This window comes from Aquarana catesbeiana, linkage group LG04 (assembly GCF_042186555.1).
Source record: "Aquarana catesbeiana isolate 2022-GZ linkage group LG04, ASM4218655v1, whole genome shotgun sequence".
Classification (NCBI taxonomy): Eukaryota; Metazoa; Chordata; class Amphibia; order Anura; family Ranidae; genus Aquarana; species Aquarana catesbeiana.
In genome coordinates this window covers 421433078-421450999 of record NC_133327.1, presented here as the reverse complement: position 1 = coordinate 421450999, position 17922 = coordinate 421433078, and the positions used below count along the sequence as shown (strand labels likewise).

Below are 17922 nucleotides of genomic sequence, written 5' to 3'. Positions count from 1 at the left end.
TCTGTCCCTTGGCTCTCGGGTGCTGCCGCCGCCATCTTCGGTAAGGGAATCGGGAAGCGAAGCCTTGCGGCTTCGCTTCCTGGTTCCCTACTGCGCATGCGCGACTCGTGCTGCGCGTTCCCACTGGTCCCTGCTGTCTCCTGGGACCCGTGTGTCTCCCAGAAAGACAGCGGGGGGAGGGGGGGGAGTGGCATAGACAGGTATTAGACAGGTATCTGCTCCCCTCCCCCCTGAAAGGTGCCAAATGTGACACCGGAGGGGGGGAGGATTCCAAAAAGCGGAAGTTCCTTTTTTGGGTGGAACTCCACTTTAAAGTGTTTGTTACCCCAACATTTAATTTTCCTGATACAGTGTCTCGAAAAAGTATTCCTACCCATTGAAATTTTCCACATTTTGTCATGTTACAACCAAAAACGTAAATGTATTTTATTGAGATTTTATGTGATAGACCAACACAAAGTGGCACATAATAATAATACAGCTGCAAGTATTTTTGGGGATGTCTCCACCAGCTTTGCACATCTAGACAGTGACATTTTTGCCCATTCTTTGCAAAATAGCTCCAGCTCTGTCAGATTGGATGGAGAGCGTCTGTGAACAGCAATTATCAAGTCTTGCCACAGATTCTCAATTGGATTTCGGTCTGGACTTTGACTGGGCCATTCTAACACATGAATATGCTTTGATCTAAACCATTCCATTGTAGCTCTGGCTGTAAGTTTAGGGTCGTTGTCCTGCTGGAAGGTGAACCTCCGCTCCAGTCTCAAATCTTTTGCAGACTAACAGGTTTTCTTCTAAGATTGCCCTGTATTTGGCTCAGGTTCAGGGTGATGTTCAGTGTTGGTTTTCCACCACACATAGCGTTTTGCTTTTAGGCCAAAAAGAGTTAAATTTTGGTCTGATCTGACCAGAACACCTTTTTCCACTGGTTTGCTGTGTCCCCCACATGGCTTCTCTCAAACTGCAAACGGGAATTCTTATGGCTTTCTTTCAACAATGGCTTTTTTCTTGCTACTCTTCCATAAAGCCCAGATTTGTGGAATGTACGACTAATAGTTGTCCTGTGGACAAATTCTCCCACCTGAGCTGTGGATCTCTGCAGCTCCTCCAGAGTTACCATGGGCCTCTTGGCTGCTTCTCTGATTAATGCTCTCCTTGCCCGGCCTGTCTATTTAGGTGGACGGCCATGTCTTGGTAGGTTTGCAGTTGTGCCATACTCTTTACATTTTCAGATGATGGATTGAACAGTGCTCTGTGAGATGTTCAAAGCTTGGGATATTTTTTTTTATAACCTAACCCTGCTTTAAACCTCTACACACCTTTATCCCTAATCTTTCTGGTGTGTTCCATGGCCTTCGTGATGCTGTTTGTTCAGTAAGGTTCTTTAACAAACCTCTGAGGGCTTCACAGAACAGCTGTATTTATACTGAGATTAAATTACACACAGGTGGACTCTATTTACTAATTAGGTGACTTCTGAAGGCAATTGGTTTCACTAGATTTTAGTTAGGGGTATCAGAGTAAAGGGGGCTGAATACAAATGCACGTCACACTTTTCAGATATTTATTTGTTAAAATTTTGAAAACCATTTATCATTTTCCTTCCACTTCACATTTATGTGCCACTTTGTGTTGGTCTATCACACAAAATCCCAATAAAATACATTTAAGTTTTTGGTTGTAACATGACAAAATGTGGAAAATTTCAAGGGGTGTGAATACTTTCTCAAGGCACTGTATGTGCCTGCTGTACCATGTACTTGTATGAAAAACTATCCTGTTCACTTTGTATTGCTTCCTTTGTGTGAAACCCCTGGTGTTCCTGGCAGTCCTCTTGCTTTCCTATTAAAAACTGACCACACTAAGCAGGTGTGCACAGCATGGTCAGTTCTCTAGCTATGCTGAAAACTCAGCCTGCTCTCCTCCAATGATCAGAATTGTGCCTCCCCTGCACAGCCCTTCACTGGGAAGCTCAGTGTGCTGCTGTTTCTCTTCCACCCAGCTCTTATGCAGCTGAGAACAGAGGGAATGTGACCACTTACAAAAAAGGGGGGAAAAAGGTAGTTAAAATGTTTTTTTTTTAAATCTATATACAAATGTTTTGCCTCTCATTTCTAATTTAAAATTGAATGGGTTGTTTTACAAGGTGATCGTTTACAATCACTTTAACCACTAAGCCACCACCCACCGTCATATGACGGCGGGATGAGGCTTCTCTTATTCTGGGCGGACGTCATATGACGTGATCGCCCTCCCGAGCCCTCCCGAGCCACTAGGCCACGATGTCCGCCAAGCACCCGCGATTGCCGGGTAACAGAGCAGGACCGTGGATCTGTGCATGTAAACACAGATCCACGTCCTGTCAGAGAGGAGAGGAGACCGATGGCGTGTCCCTTGTACATAGGGACACCGATCGGTCACCTCCCCCAGTCAGTCCCCTCCCCCCACAGTTAGAATCACCTCCCTAGGTCATACATTAACCCCTCGATCGCCCCCTAGTGGTTAACCCCTTCCCTGCCAGTCACATTTACACAGTAATCAATGCAATTTTATAGCATGGATCGCTGTATAAATGTGAATGGTCCCAAAAATGTGTCAAAAGTGTCCGATATGTCCGCTGCAATATCGCAGTCACAATAAAAATCGCAGATCGCCGCCATTACTAGTAAAAAATAAATAAATAAATAAATAAATAAAAATGCTATAAATCTATCCCCTATTTTGTAGACGCTATAACTTTTGCGCAAACCAATCAATATACGCTTATCGCGATTTTTTTTTACCAAAAATATGTAGAAGAATACATATCGGCCTAAACTGAGGAAAAAATTTGTTAAAAAAAAAAAAATTGGATATTTATTATAGCAAAAAGTAAAAAATATTGTGTTTTTTCAAAATTGGCCCTCTTATTTTGTTTATAGCGCAATAAATAAAAACCGCAGAGGTGATCAAATACCACCAAAAGAAAGCTCTATTTGTGGGGAAAAAAATGATAAAAATTTCATTAGGGTGCAGTGTAGCAATTGTCATTCAAATTGCGACAGCGCTGAAAACTGAAAAATGGCTTGGGCAGGAAGGGGGTGAAAGTGCCCTGTATTGAGGTGGTTAAGCTTGGTGTACTTTATCTTGGCGGACTGCGCCCCCAGAACACACTGATCTGTGAACAATAGCTCAGCGGGGGAGATCGCTTCACTAACATCGCTTAGTTAGTACTGCAACCTCTCCGTTCTTTTTTGTTCAGCACGCTGGGTTAAATGAAAAAAACTTCCCTTGTGCACCAAGCATTAGACTAGTGTCTCAGAAGTAAAGATGGGCAGAGGCTCACCAATCTTTGAAAAGCTGCATTTAAAAATTGTCGAACAAATTTTAGAATAATGTTGCTCAACATGAAATTGCAAAGACTTTAAATAAATAATCATCTATAATACAACATATCATCAAAAGATTCTGAGAATCTGTAAAAATCACTGTGAGCAAGGAAAAGGACAAAATGTGGCATTAATCACTTGCCGACCGCCCTTCGCATATATACTGCAGTAAGGCGGATCGGCTACATAAACCGACATGCCTTTATGTCGGTCTGTGCCTGTGATAGTGTGGGCGCGCTGCACTCTGGGGGAGCGTGCATGCATGCGTCCGCTGGACTCGATGTCCGCCGGCCACCCGCAATAGCGGTACAGAGAGGCAGAATGGGGATCTGCCTATGTAAACAAGAAAGATCCCCGTTCTGACAAGGGACAACATCGAGATCTGCTGTTCCTAGTTGTCAGGAACAGCGATCTCTTTGTTGTCCCAGTAAGCCCACCCCCCACACAGTTAGAACACACCCAGGGAACACAGTTAACCCCTTGATCGCCCCCAGTGTTAACCCCTTCCCTGCCAGTGTCATTTATACATCGATCAGTGCATATTTTTAGAACTGATCACTGTATTGGTGTCACTGGTCCCCAAAAAGTGTCACTTAGGGTCAGATTTGTCCAGCGCAATGTCGCAGTCCCGCTAAAAATTGGAGATTGCCACTGTCATGGTCCTTGGAATACTGAAGTATTTTTCCTTGATTCTATTACACAGTGGTGGGTTCTCCGCCCTGTCTTATGTTTGGATCACCCTGTGTTTGTTTCATTGTTCACCGTTCATTGTTCACCGTTTGCCTTAAGGCTAACCCCCTCCGGACGGCTCCGTGGTCTGGAAGGAAGGCATTGTTCTGTGTTTGACTGTTTGTGTACTTTAATTATTTCCCGTGACTTCTCTGTGTCATTACACATATCAGCCCTAACATTCAAGCTATCAGACCAATCCCTGCTGACCCTGTTTCAAGTCCTCATTTGCATGACCAAGAGGACCTAAGTGAGGACTAGAGTGTACTTTACAATTGACCAATAGGAAAGTGGTTGTTTGGGCGGGGTGTTCAAACTGCGGTGTATAAAAGTGTGTTGTGTGCATCCAATAAAATGAGATTCCTGTTTGAACTTACATACAGCCTGCCTGGTGCTTGTTCTGAGCTATCACAACTGGATTTGAACGGCACATAGCTGTAGTTCGAATCCCGGAGCATCGGGCGACTGAAATATCAGACGTTGCAATCTGCAAAATTAATCCAATAGCTGCAGGGGGGGGGAGAGCGGGGCTCGATACAGCCGCCATTACCAGTAAAAACAATTAAAAAATTAAAAGTCCCTAAATCTATCCCCTATTTTCTAGACACTATAACTTTTGCGAAAAACATTCAATATGCCTAAACTGATGAAGAAATTAGATTTTTTAAATTTTTTTGGATGTGTATTATAGCAGAAAGTAAAAAATATATATATTTTTTTTCAAAATTGTTGCTTTTTTTTTTTGTTTTATAGCACAATAGATAAAAACCGCAGAGGTGATCAAAGACCACCAAAAGAAAGCTCTATTTGTGGGAAAAAAAAGGACATTTTGTGTGGGTACAATGACACAATTGTCAGTTAAAGTGACGCAATGCCGTATCGCAAAAAGTGGCCTGGTCATTAAGGGGGTAAATCCTTCCAGGGCTGAAGTGGTTAAAGGCTTGTTTAAAAAAAAAATAACAAACATGTCATACACACCTGCTCTGTGCAGTGGTTTTGCACAGAGCAGCCCTGATTCTCCTCTTCTCCCAGCACTCCTGGCCCCTCCCTCCTGCCAATTGCCCCCACAGCAAGCAGCTTGCTATGGGGGAACCTGAGTCGCTGCTCTGCATGTCCATTCACACACAGAGCCGCATAGCAGCTTGCTATGGGGTCACCCAAGCAGGCTTGCGCCTGAGCCTCTGCTCTGCATGTCCATTCACACACAGAGCCGCGACTCGCCCCCCCCCCACTTCTCATTGGTTCACTCGCTTTGATTGACAGCAGCTGCTGTCTCATCTAATAAGGGGGAGAGTCCCCAGAGAGCTGAGGATCTTGTGCACATCACTGGATCGTATTTGGGGGGGGGAGGCTGCTGCATACAGAAGGTTTTTTACATAGTATGCATTAAGTGAAAAACCCTGGAGCCTTTAGAACCACTTTAAAAACAAGCATGATTCTGTGATGCACATGCATGGGCTCAGGAATCACTGTCTGTGAACACAGTTCACTGTGCTATTTAGAAATGCAAGTTAAAGCTCTGTTATGCAAACAGCCATATCTGAACAAGATCCAGAAATGCCGCCATCTTCTTCTAATTTAAAATGGTCTGTTGCAAAGTGGAAAATTGTTCTGTGGTCAGACAAGTCAAAATTTGACATTCATTTTGGCAAACATGGGTGCCGCATCCTCTGGACTATAGAGGAGAGGTATCTTTCAGCTTGTTTTTAGCGCTCAATTCAAATGCCTGCCTACATTAGCGCATAAGGAATTGGCAGCTTGCACGCAAGGAAAGGCACCATCAATGCTGAAAGATAACCAGGTTTTAGAGCAGCATATGCTCAGGTAAGAGACAAGATTCCTCCCTCAAAACTCCAGCAACTAGTCTTCTGAGTTCCCAGATGTTTACAGAGTGTTGTTAAAAGAAGAGAGGATGCTACACCATGGTAAACAAGGCCCTGTTTGAAATTGGGGTTGTACTTTGCCAGATTTTTGTTGCCCTGTCCCAACTTTTTTAAGATGTTTTGCTGCCATCAATTTCAAAATTACTTTATTTTTTTCTTAAAATGGTACATTTTCTCAGTTTAAACATTTGATATGTTTTCTATTGTCAATAAAATATGGGTTTATGAATATATATATATATATATATATATATATATATATATATATATATATATACACATTTTTTGTTGTTTTGGTTTAAATTACCAAGGACCCCTCTTATCTATCCAAAAACATTTAACGGTCTTGTTCAGATGTTTTACAAAATTAGGAACAGTTTATTCTATATCTGTAAGCAACATAGGTCTACTAGGGACTAGATACGGCAGTTAACAGAACAGGAAAGGTGCTGAGAAAAGGAGAAGTGCCACTTTGGAAAAATGTAATATAACGACAACACCTAATATTTCACGGCTTTACATTTTTCTTTACAATACTGTACATGCAAGCCAGATCTTCTTAAATCCAAAAGTCATAGTGATGGGTGGGGACAAATTATAACATTGCCAAGGGTGAGTTGGGCAGTTGCAAGAATATATATTTTTAGTCCTTTTTAAAATTAAGATTTGACCCATGACAATTAAAGGTAACCACTGTAAGCATCCCTGCCTGTGTTATGGTTTCCCCCAAACCCTCTCATTTGCATGTAAACGTGGAGGGAAATCTAAATAGAAATAATATAAATAAACCACTTCAGCCCTGGAAGGATTTACCCACCTTCCTGCCCAGGCCATTTCTTGCGATAGGACACTGCTTTGGTTTAACTGACAATTATGCGGTCGTGCTACACTGTACCCAAACCAAATTGATGTCCTTTTTTTCCCACAAATAGAGCTTTCTTTTGGTGGTATTTGATCACCTCTGCGGTTTTAATTTTTTGCGCTATAAACAAAAAAAGACCGACAATTTTGGAAAAAAAAACCAATATTTTTTACTTTCTGCTATAATGCATATTATAAAAAATATATAAAAAAATGAATTTATTCATTAGTTTAGGACAATATTATTATTATTATTATTCACGATTTATATAGCGCCAACAGTTTATGCAGTGCTTTGCAATTGTCAGGTCACCTGTATCCAGGTGACAGATGCACCCCGTTGGGGTCAGGAGTGCACTGCTATGATAGTGGACCCTAAGGCTGACTGCTACAGATGGAACTTGGGGTGGTTCAGGAAGGCAGGTCCCCTGGAGCACCAACACGGATCCCACAGTGAGTTAGAGCATAGATTCCCTAGGGCGCGGAGTCTAAGAGCCAGTTGGTGTTCACCAGAGCCTCTAGTGGTGATGATGGACTGGGCTGCAACTGGCTCCAGGCCGTGGCCCCCAGGGTCTCCCAGCTCACGCTCACGGTAGGCTACAGGAGGATGGAGAGGAAACAGCAGCCCAGGATAGCAAGGAATAGTAAGGAGGTAGCCAAATGTCGGGGCGATTAGCAGACAAGGATAACAGAGAACACGGCAAAAATCAGGGTCACAGGCAAACAGGGATAGTCGAGAACGCGCCAAAGGTCAGGGCCACAAGCAGACAGGAATAGTCGGAAACACGCCAAGATCGGTAACAGAGACAGAGACAAACTTAGAGCACACGGCAAACAGGAAGCCAAACACACAATATTGCACGGCAAGGCAGGCTTGGAGAATACGGTGTTAAATAGTGGTTCCTGTTGAGGCTAGGGTGGAGCCACACAGAATGAAGATTACTTAAGCATGCAGGTGTAAGAGTACAAGCCTCAAGGCTGATACACAGACCAGGTAAGAGACAGACAGGTCATGAATGTATTACTGGAAGGTCATGACAACAATGTATAAGGGGAAAAACACAATTATTATCCTTCTACATATTTTTGTTAAAAAAAAAAAAAAAAAAACAATAAGCGTATATTAATTGGTTTGTGCAAAAGTTATAGCGTCTACAAAATAGGGGATAGATTTGATTTTTAACTGCATGATGAAACGCGTAGGGAGGAGCTTACAACGTCACTACGTCACTTCCGGTTTTGAGTTTCTGGTCTGTAGAACGCAAGGCGGCCCAGCTGTATACTATCTTGTAGCACTATTGAGAGTGTTTTTTACTTACTTTTATCCAATAAACTAGATTATATGGAGTTACATGTTGAGATGTCCTTTCTCTTTACCCATTCCTATGTGATTGCACCCATTAACCGTGGATGAGGAGGAGGATACACAGGACAGAGAGCTGATTCCAGCGTGAGGCTTTTCACCCCTGGAGGGGTACATCTCTTTGGTGAGTGTGGACTTGAGGGGGGAGCACACATGAAGATTCACCAGTATTCACTCAAGCACCAGCCACTTTTTTGAACATGATCATTTATACGAATTTATGAATTATGACTTTTTGCTGATTTTTCCATTTTCATCTTGCTAAAACATTGCAAGAAACGGACTATACTTTGTTGATTTGCACTATTTGCACTTTACTCACATATTTTATTTGTCAGACATTGATGTTATTAGTTAGTAGGGTCGTGCCTGCACACTCCAACACCTATGCATTAGTGTGATTTTGGTATTTAAAGAGACAGTACACCATTTATTCTATTTATTCATTTATATTACACAATTAGCACATAGCAGCGCCACTTCACCCCCTCTATTTCCTATTCATATGTACTGGATACGTCTGTAAGCTGTGATTTTCTGTGGCTGTGGCTGAGAGCAGTGGGTTTTGTACAGTTAAGGGATCTTGTAGTTTACTCCTTTCAGGGGAAGAGGAGGGATGGGTAAAAGACAGGTTCTACCCTCTTCTCCCATTGTACATGACCCAAGTTGAAAAGAAAAGTGCCAAAAGCATAACTAGAACAATTTCTAAAATTGTGACCAATAGTGCCATCAGTGCCACAACAGGTTTTAATAATAAACAGCCAATAACAACTTTAAAGTTATTATTTCAAAATATGAATAGAATTATATGACCAATAGTGCCCATAGCACAAGAACACACTTTAGTACAAAAAAAGGGTAAATATTTCTAAAAAAATATTATTACAAAATATTACTAGCAACAATAAATAAATAATACCAGAACAAGATAGAAAAAAAGAGAGAGAAGAAAAAAAGTACCTTGGGTCTTGTATGAACTTAAATCTGACCGGATCTGATTGGATTTACCAATAATAAATGTGATCTGGAGGCGGCATAAAAATCGAAGGCCTAACTATAAAATGAATGGATAGGATAAATAATTAAAGATAATTGCATAATAATATGAATAAAATCACTTAACAGTACATCTATATGGTAAGCATTTGCAAAGTGGAGCTAACTGATATTGAACGTACCACTATTTAAAAAAAAAAAGTGCCAGCCTGCAAGTGAGAATGGGATTGAACCAAGGGAGAATTGAGGAAAGGGGAGGATGAAAGTCTGACACATTAGGTGGAAAGAAGAGGTAATGGTTGCTAGGTGGAAAGAACTACGACTTAATGAAAAGTTGGGTGAAGTTTGACAGGTGGGAGGGGCTAGATGATGGGAAACCAAAGGAGGAGAAAGAATGACAGGTGAGCAGGTATAAACGCAGAAGAATGACAAGTGGGAGGAAAGGAATGTAAACGAGTGGGATGCATTAAGATACAATAGAAATGAGTGTGACTGGTGGCAGGTATTAACTCTGATGGTAAATGATGGAGAGACAGTAGATAGTACCCAGTGATAGTGGAACAGGTACTGGGAAGGGAAATGGGTGAAGTGAAGATGGAAGGGTAAAAGGATCACATGAGAGGAGAGAAAGAAAAAAATGAATACTAGAACCCTAATATAATAGATCAGCGAACAGCTGCAACCATGAATTAGTGACCACCCACAAATAAAATGACAAAAGTACGTCAATGGTGGGCTCATTCAAACACTTTAAGGTGCGTGGAAGAAACCTTATGAAAATAAGGGGAAAAATTATAAACAAATAAACAAAAATGTAGAGAGAAAAAACACTTGGCTTACAATAAATCATAAAATATCCCCATACGGTGTATAAATCACAATAAAGAACATAAAAATAGCAAACACTTTATAAGAAAGTCCCAAATTGTTTTTGAAATAGTCCAAAACAAAAACGTACAAATCTTCTTTTGTCACAATGAATCCCCTATGTATTAAATGTGCCAAAGTGATCCTTATATCAATATATTGATTTCCACCACCAGTCACCAATGGGTCAATTGGCCGCTCACCTCAGAAAAGTGAGGAGAGAAGCGTGACAGGTGGAAGGAAATGAAAAACAGATGGCAAAGGACTGAGGTACAAGAAATACAGGTAGGTGAAATGAAAGTAGGGGGAGAACACAGTGTAAGGGGGAAGAATGTGGCTCCCCCCTCCATTGTTCGAGAGGAAGTCAAGAGGAACAGGGTTCCTCTATGGTTTCCTGGGTCACTGGGGGAGCTATCCTATTGGATGCTGCCAACCTATGTGACTCTGGCAGCCATCTTGGGTCAGGTAGAGTCTATTTAATGCTCTGCCTCCTAGTTTTGGTGCACATTAGTGAGTGGGTAGTGTAGGGAAAGTTACCCCGCCTGCTAGGGACAGTACTAGCGGTAGGGAAAAGTACTTGGTGAGGTGGGGAAGTGTAGGGTCTGCTACTCCTCTCAACATCCTCCTGAATGGGCATGAGACAGTCAAAGCATTCTGCTCTCTGTACAGGTACTGTCAGTCCAGCTGAGCATTGCTCCATTCTCTTTGTTGAAAACCGTGAGTGCACCCAGTTGGGCAGTCCTCCCTCTGGGATTTGTTGTGAACTGCTACTGCAAAATTCAATACAAGTTCTCTATTGCACCCGACTGAGTGAATTATTGCCGCCACACCATGCTGAACTAACCTACAAATGTGTTTCAAAATGCACAAATATTAATATTTATAAGTAACACTGTAGAATGTTGATCAAGTGAGTATTAAATTACCTTTGGGGATCAGGAAGGATTTTGATCTCCTGTTAGAGATAATTGGGGCCACAGCCATTATTAGTGCTGGACTATGACTATGGAGCCGGTCATAGTGCCATAAATAACATACAAGACTTTTCCGGGTGATGTCATTTTGTGCCACTGAACAGTAACAAAACATGGAAATGAGTGACAATGTGGAGTGAGCACTGCCAATTAGCAAATACACTGCAGCCATGATGAAAAATGAGAAGTTATGCAGTTGTGCGAAAAGTGACAAAAATCTGCGACAGCTGAAGTGACTGTGAAACCATAATAAGGCTACTATTATCCAGAGAGTTATTTCAAGCTTCTGTTTGTCTTTCTGCCAAACAATACACTTTTTATAATCATGTATATTGTTTATGCCAGGGCTGTCCTCAGATAAATGATCCTTGTGAGCGCCTGCACAGCAACAGCAATGTTATTCATATCTTCTACACATTTTTTTCCTCCTGCCTGTCTTCACTTCTTGTGGAGTCTGTTTTTTTGGACTTAAACTCTGCCACTCTACCTCTAGGGGCATTTTCCCCTCCTGCTGGCAGAGCTCAGATGCAATGGGACAATTTGGAGAGCTTTAACCTAATGATCCATGTGTTTTTATATCTGTCAATGGTAGCCACCACGTGAGTATTTTTCAGACGAAAATGCCTTTTTACCAGTGATGTTATGTTTGCTATTTGTCGTGCCTGTTTTTACTTTTTATATACCATATTTTTTCTGATACTCTGTTATTATATTACCAGATTTTTTGATTGAAAATGTATACTTTATTTTGCAAGAAAATATACAAAAAAACAAATACTTCAACAGGGTACATTCTACTCTGTACTGCGACGCAGCGCATAAATACACTACATAACAATACATTTCCAAGCATACAAATAAATTACATTGAACCTGCGGTATGATGCCTGATGTGTTGTGCAGAGTAATAATACCCCGAAACATCATATCATGCATGACGCTGCATTACCCTGAAAGCATTACTTCAAAAACATGTCAACATGTCAGGGGGAAAGGGGAAATCTTCAGACCTCCTCTTCCTCCTTGAAGTCCATCAAGTGATAGTCCCTGAGCAGACTGTGTACCAGTCTGCGACAGTCCTCGATGGACATCCTCTCCCGCTGGTGGATGAGGCGCTTTCTGGCACACCACAAATCGTCCTTAAGGCAACACAGCACCCGCCAGGCACCGTCAATGTCCTCCTGTGAATGAGATCCACAGAAGAGTCCGTTCAACACACCGAAGTGTGTGATAGCAGTCTGTGGTACAAAGTCTTTCAGTTCAGGTTCCAAGGCCCTCAAAAGGTCCTGTGCAAAGGGGCACTCCCAGAAAACATGAAAAGAACTTTCCTCCTGGATGATGCAAAAGGGGCAGTACCTGTATCTGCACATGTTTCTGGCATGCATGACTGTCCTGAGTGGCAACCCCCCTTGGATTGCCATCCATGCCAGATCTTTGTGCCTATTGGTGAGTCTCCTTGAAGAAACATTCCTCCAGACCACTTTGCTGAAGGGAGGCCTGGAACAGTCTCAACAATGTCCGATGCTCTAATCAACTTGTGGATAGTTTTTGGCTTCCACAAGTCGGGCTTCACTCCATGTAGCCCCAGCTCCTTAATAAACTTGAAGGTGTTCAAGTAGTACCAAGGGATGTCCCAGTTGTAGGAGATGGAGCTGTCCCATTTGTCCCATCCAAGGGTCCTCCAAAAAGGCAGGAAAAAACGGGACATGGAGTTACCACCAGCATCCACAGTTCTGTCAACCAATGTCCTACGGATGCAGTTACAAGCAAAGCACACCCTCAGTAGAGTAGCACGCCCTTACCGCCCTTGAGGGGTTCCTTGAACATAACCGCCCGCTTCACTCTGTCCATTTTGAAGCTCCAGATGAAGTGAAACACCGCCCTGGTGATGGCCTTGCAGGTGTTAGCATGTGGGGGCCAGGCTTGGGCGAGGTACTGCAACACAGGAAGAATCTCGCTGCGGAGTACCAGTGTTTTACCTTCGATGGTGAGTTCCCTGAGGCTCCAAAGTCCAAACTTCTGTCACATCTTTGACAGTCTTTCCTCCCAGGAATTCAGGGCTGCGCCCTCAGCGCCAAACCAGACCCCAAGAATTTTGATGAAGTCCGCCTTGATGCTGAAAGGAATGGGTGCAGAAGAAGGCAGGAACCACTTTCCGAATAGCATGACTTCCGACTTCCCGCAGTTGACCTTTGCCCCTGAAGCTTGGCCGAAGTCCTCACAGGTCTGGGCGAGTGTGTCGATGGAGCGCTGATCAGCACAGAACACCGTCACTTCGTCCATGTAGAGTGAGCACTTGACCTCCAGTCTGTTCAGCCCTGGTGCGGTGATCCCTCTGATCGCTGGGTTCCGTCTGATGCTTCGGGCGAAGAGCTCTATACAACAAACAAAAAGCAGAGTTGAGAGAGGGCAGCCTTGTCTGACCCCAGACAAAATTGGAAAGGGGTCAGTTTTCCAGCCATTTACCAACACCAAACTAGAAATGTTATTGTACATTACATTCACATACGAACAAAACATTTCCCCAAGACCAAACCTGCGCAGAGCTCTGCACATAAACTCATGGAAGACACGGTCAAAGGCCTTCTCCTGGTCAAGACTGACCAGGGCCGCGTGCACACGGCGGCCATGAATGTACTGGACCATGTCCAGGACAAGCGCAAGGCTGTCCGCAATCCTGCGACCAGGAATGCCACAAGTTTGATCCGGGTGGATGATCTGTCCGATGACAGACTTCAGCCTGTTGGCCAGGACCTTGGCGAGGATTTTGTAGTCCACATTCAGAAGAGAGATCGGACGCCAATTTTTCAGATCCGATCTCTCCCCCTTCCGCTTATACAAAATCGTGATCATCCCCTCCTTCAGTGACGGACGCATTCTGCCCTCCACCACCATCTCCTTGTACAGCTCGAGCAGGTCCAGGCCCACGAGATCCCACAGTGCTACATAGAGCTCAACTGGGAGACCATCGCAGCCCAGGGTCCTGTCTCGCCTAAAGGATTTAGCGGCAGAGTGCAGCTCCTCCAACACCAAGGGGGCGTTGACGGTTGATGAACCTGCAGGATCAATTTGGTTAGAGATACCTTACAGGAACCTGTCGGCTGCCTGTGTGTCCGTTTCTTTTGGGGAGTAGAGGTTGGTGTAGTAGTCGCTGACCACTTGCATCACAGCCTTCTTCCCCTTCTTGAGTGTTCCGGTCTCGTCACACAGCTCTGACAAGGGTGTGTGTCCTGAGTAAAGTTTCCTGAAAAAGAAAGAATTACACTTCTCACCTTTCTCAAGATTCTCCACCTTGGCACGGAAGACAATGTGCCTGGATTCTTACTTGAAGTGGCCTTTCAGGCACTTCTTGGTGTCTTCCAGGTCCTGCCTAATGTCCCAGCCACAGTGATGAAGGTCCTGCAGGGACTGCAACTGAAGCTGCAGTCTCCTGAGTTCCCTCCTCCTGGCACACACTTGCTGGCGTCCCCTTGCCTGAAAGAAGCTGCACAGCTTGACTTTCACAAACTCCCACCAATCACTTACCCTTCCGAAGAATCTCTTTTCCTCCGTCCAGGTGGCATAGGCCTCCTGAAGTTCCTCCATCAATTCCTCGTTTTCCAGGAGGGTGCTATTCAGCTTCCAGGAACCCGGTCCACGGGCGAAGCCCTCGCCCAGGTCACTCCGGAAGTGAATAGCCCTGTGGTCAGAGAAAAAGCAGGGGATCATGGAGAACTCACGATGCTTGACTGTTCTTGAAGTGAGCACGAAGTCAATCCTGGAACGCACAGATCCGTCGGGTCAGCACCACGAATAGTTCACGGTACCTTTCCCTTTGGATCCCACGGCGTCCTGCAAGGAGGCCTCCGAGATCTCCTTGAGCAGCCTAGAGGTAGCATCAAGTTTTGCGTATATGCTGGAGCTGCGCCCATCCTCCTCGATCGGACAGTTAAAATCACCGCCAATCACTACTGTTCTGGTGGTGATGAGTTGGGTCCGCAGGGTCTGGAAAAGGTCCAGCCGCGCATTCTTGTCTGGGGGGGCGTACACGCTGATGAGCCTAACTGGCTCTTCTACCCACGAGCCGTCTATGACCAAAAGGCGGCCACAGACTAGCTCATGGATAGAGTCAACCGTGAAGCGCCCACCCCTGACCAGAATGGCTACCCCTGCAGACTTACAATCGCCACTCCCGGACCAGTAGGAGGGACCAAGGGTCCACTGGGAGGACAGATGAGTGTACCTCCTCAAGGGAGGAAGGGCGCACTCCTGAAGCGTGTAGACATCACTCTGCTGAGAAGAAAGAAAGGTCAGAACCGCTTGCCTTCTAGATGTATCCTTGATACTCCTCACATTAATGGAAAAGATTGAGATCTCAGCCATAATGAAAAAGGATATGAAGGTCTGGCCAACAAGGGGGCCGAACTTACCTCCCCGGAGGGGGGGTGGCTTTTTCATTGCGTCCTCTGCCTGTTCTGGGCCAGGCCCAGCTCCTCCAGGACAGCCTCCATTATCTGCTGGTTGATGTTGACGTTGAGGGGGAGGTCAGGCTCAGGGTCGGCCATGATCTCCTCCTCTTCCTCCTCCTCCTCCGCAGACTCTAGGTCCTCCACTACTTGCTTTGGTCTAGCGCTGTCGCACTGGATCCCGTTGAGCCGTTTGGTGGAGGTGGCGGGTTCCTCAGCTGTTGGGCTCTCTGGCTTCCGTTTCCGGCTTCCTTTTGGGCCACTGGTGGGGGTGGAGGGAGGCGGGAGGGTGTGAAGTCCTCCAGGGAGGACAGGTTCGGGGGGGAGGGGTGGGGAGGGGCTCCTCCGGCACAGAGGGGGTGGGTGGGGGTGTGCTGGAGGTAGGGTGTGGGGCGGGAGTGGACTTACCTGTGGCCTTTCGAGGTTCCTTTGGATTCTTTGGTTTTCCTGGCAGCTTCCTCCCGGTGCTGGAGGGTGGCTTACCCTGGATCAGGGCTCCAGTGTAGGTCCGGATCCTCTGGGGGCAGTGTCTGAAGACATGCTCTGCCAATCCGCAAAGGTTGCAGGCTTTGGACCTTAGACAGTCCTTGGTCTCGTGGCCTGTAACCCTACAGAACCTGCAAGCAAGCTCTGTGCAGTCCTTACCTATGTGTCCCGGCTGCCCACACCTGTTGCAGTTGTAGGGTAAGCCGGGGTAGAAAAGGATTCCTGCGGATGATCCCAGGGAGAAGAAAAGCTGCAGGTGCTGAATGTCCCCCGAAGGGTCTTTCCTTAGTTTGCAGAGCACGGACCACTTACCTATCCAGAAGCCGTTGGCATCGAGGATTTGGATCGGGTCCTTTACCACGGTGCAGAACCTCTGGGGGTAGGTGGCTATGTCTTTTCCTGGGGTATGGGGGTTCCTCATGGCCACCGTCACCTGCTTTTCGTCCCGAGTTATGGGGCAGTTCGCAATGAACTTACGGAAAGGGGATTCAGGGCCACTGGTCTTCACCATCTCCCAGTATCTTCTGCAGACCTGAAAAGACACAAAAGTTATGAAGAAAATACCTTTTGTGAAGGTCTGCACGGAAAGCGTCTCCGCTTTGCTGAACCCCTGTTCCAAAATCATCTTCTTTCCGAAGATCTCCGGGGTCATGTCGGGGACTCTTCCGTCCACCTCCTTCAGCTGCAGCATGTCTGCTTCATCCAAGGCTCAAGGGCTGGGAGCCCGTCTGCAGGCTGGTCTGGCTTGGCTGGTCCTGGTCGGCTGGTGCCGGCCAGGGTAGAGGTGGGGGTTGAGGCAGCGGCATTCCCAGGCTCGGAGGAAGTGGCTGGAATGGGGTTCTTCATCTCCTTGCTGGTCTTCTTGTCGCTCTTCCCCATAGTCGAGGAGTTGGATGTCGCTTCAGGTGTTCTTAGGCGGCTTCCTTCTGGTTCCTCGACGTCTTCGCTCTTTTCGTAGCCTTTACAAAGGCTCTAGCATCTACTGCCCGGAGGTAGTAATGCGGAGTGGGGGAGGAGGGAAGACCGCAATCTCGTTCCCTGTGGGGGCTAAGCCTCTAACCCAATAGCAGCAAGTAGGTGAAGCTGAATCAACGATCCTACCAGGCCGAGCAGAGGGTACCCCACAAGGACCAATTGGCTTGGATAGATGCAGGTGGTTCTCAACGTCCTAGCTGTGAAGCAGAGACACCCCTAAGGGCTAAAGTCAATACTACACTTAATCTTAGCCAAAAGGCAGAGAAGCGGCCTTTTATTGATTATTATATTACCAGATGTCACAGCTTTTTTTGACCGTTCCCTGAAAAAGGAATTAAATGTATATTCCGAAATATGTTGGGATTTCTTTTGTGTTTATGGCCTCTTACTGTGAGATTAACCGTGTGTCATTCAGCGGTATATTATCCATATATGATTACCATTCATGTGTAGTAAATGTGATATTCTCGTCTATTGTTAGACGGTTTTTAGCAATAAAATTTGTACTTTTTATCATACTTCTTTACGCATCTTTCTGGTTTTCAACCTATGCCTATAAAGTCCCAGGAGGCATCTCCTTTGTTTTTCTTTCTCTATTTAGGGATGTGGCTATAGGTTCCAGTCATTGACTATATAGTTGGCTTACTTTCTTAACCTCCATGGTATGATTATGTCAGATTTTTGCATCTCAAAGCGGTACACTGCTTCACATGGAAATTTGGCGTTTTATATTGTAGGCCTGTAATTCTTAGGAAAAACTCACTTAAATTTGTCCAAACAAGAGTCTAGTAGACATCACAGGAATCATAAAGTTTGAAACACGAAATTCTAAATTATAATATAATAAATAACTATAGATAATTATAAATAATAATATAATAATAAAATGTATTCAATAATGTAAACAATCCCCAGGGCGTCATCAAAGACATAAGGTTATATCTTTATGTCTTTGATTACGCCCTGGGGGAGGGG

At 44.8% G+C, this 17922-nt stretch overlaps 1 long non-coding RNA gene and 1 pseudogene across 1 annotated transcript in view; one reads left to right on the top strand and one right to left on the bottom strand.

The window, feature by feature from the left end:
- Window positions 1–17922, top strand: part of LOC141141537 (uncharacterized) — a 93085-nt gene that overhangs the window by 19873 nt on the left and 55290 nt on the right. The gene's annotated exons all lie outside the window — the stretch shown is intronic.
- On the bottom strand, window positions 9951–16851 carry LOC141140525 (uncharacterized; annotated as a pseudogene).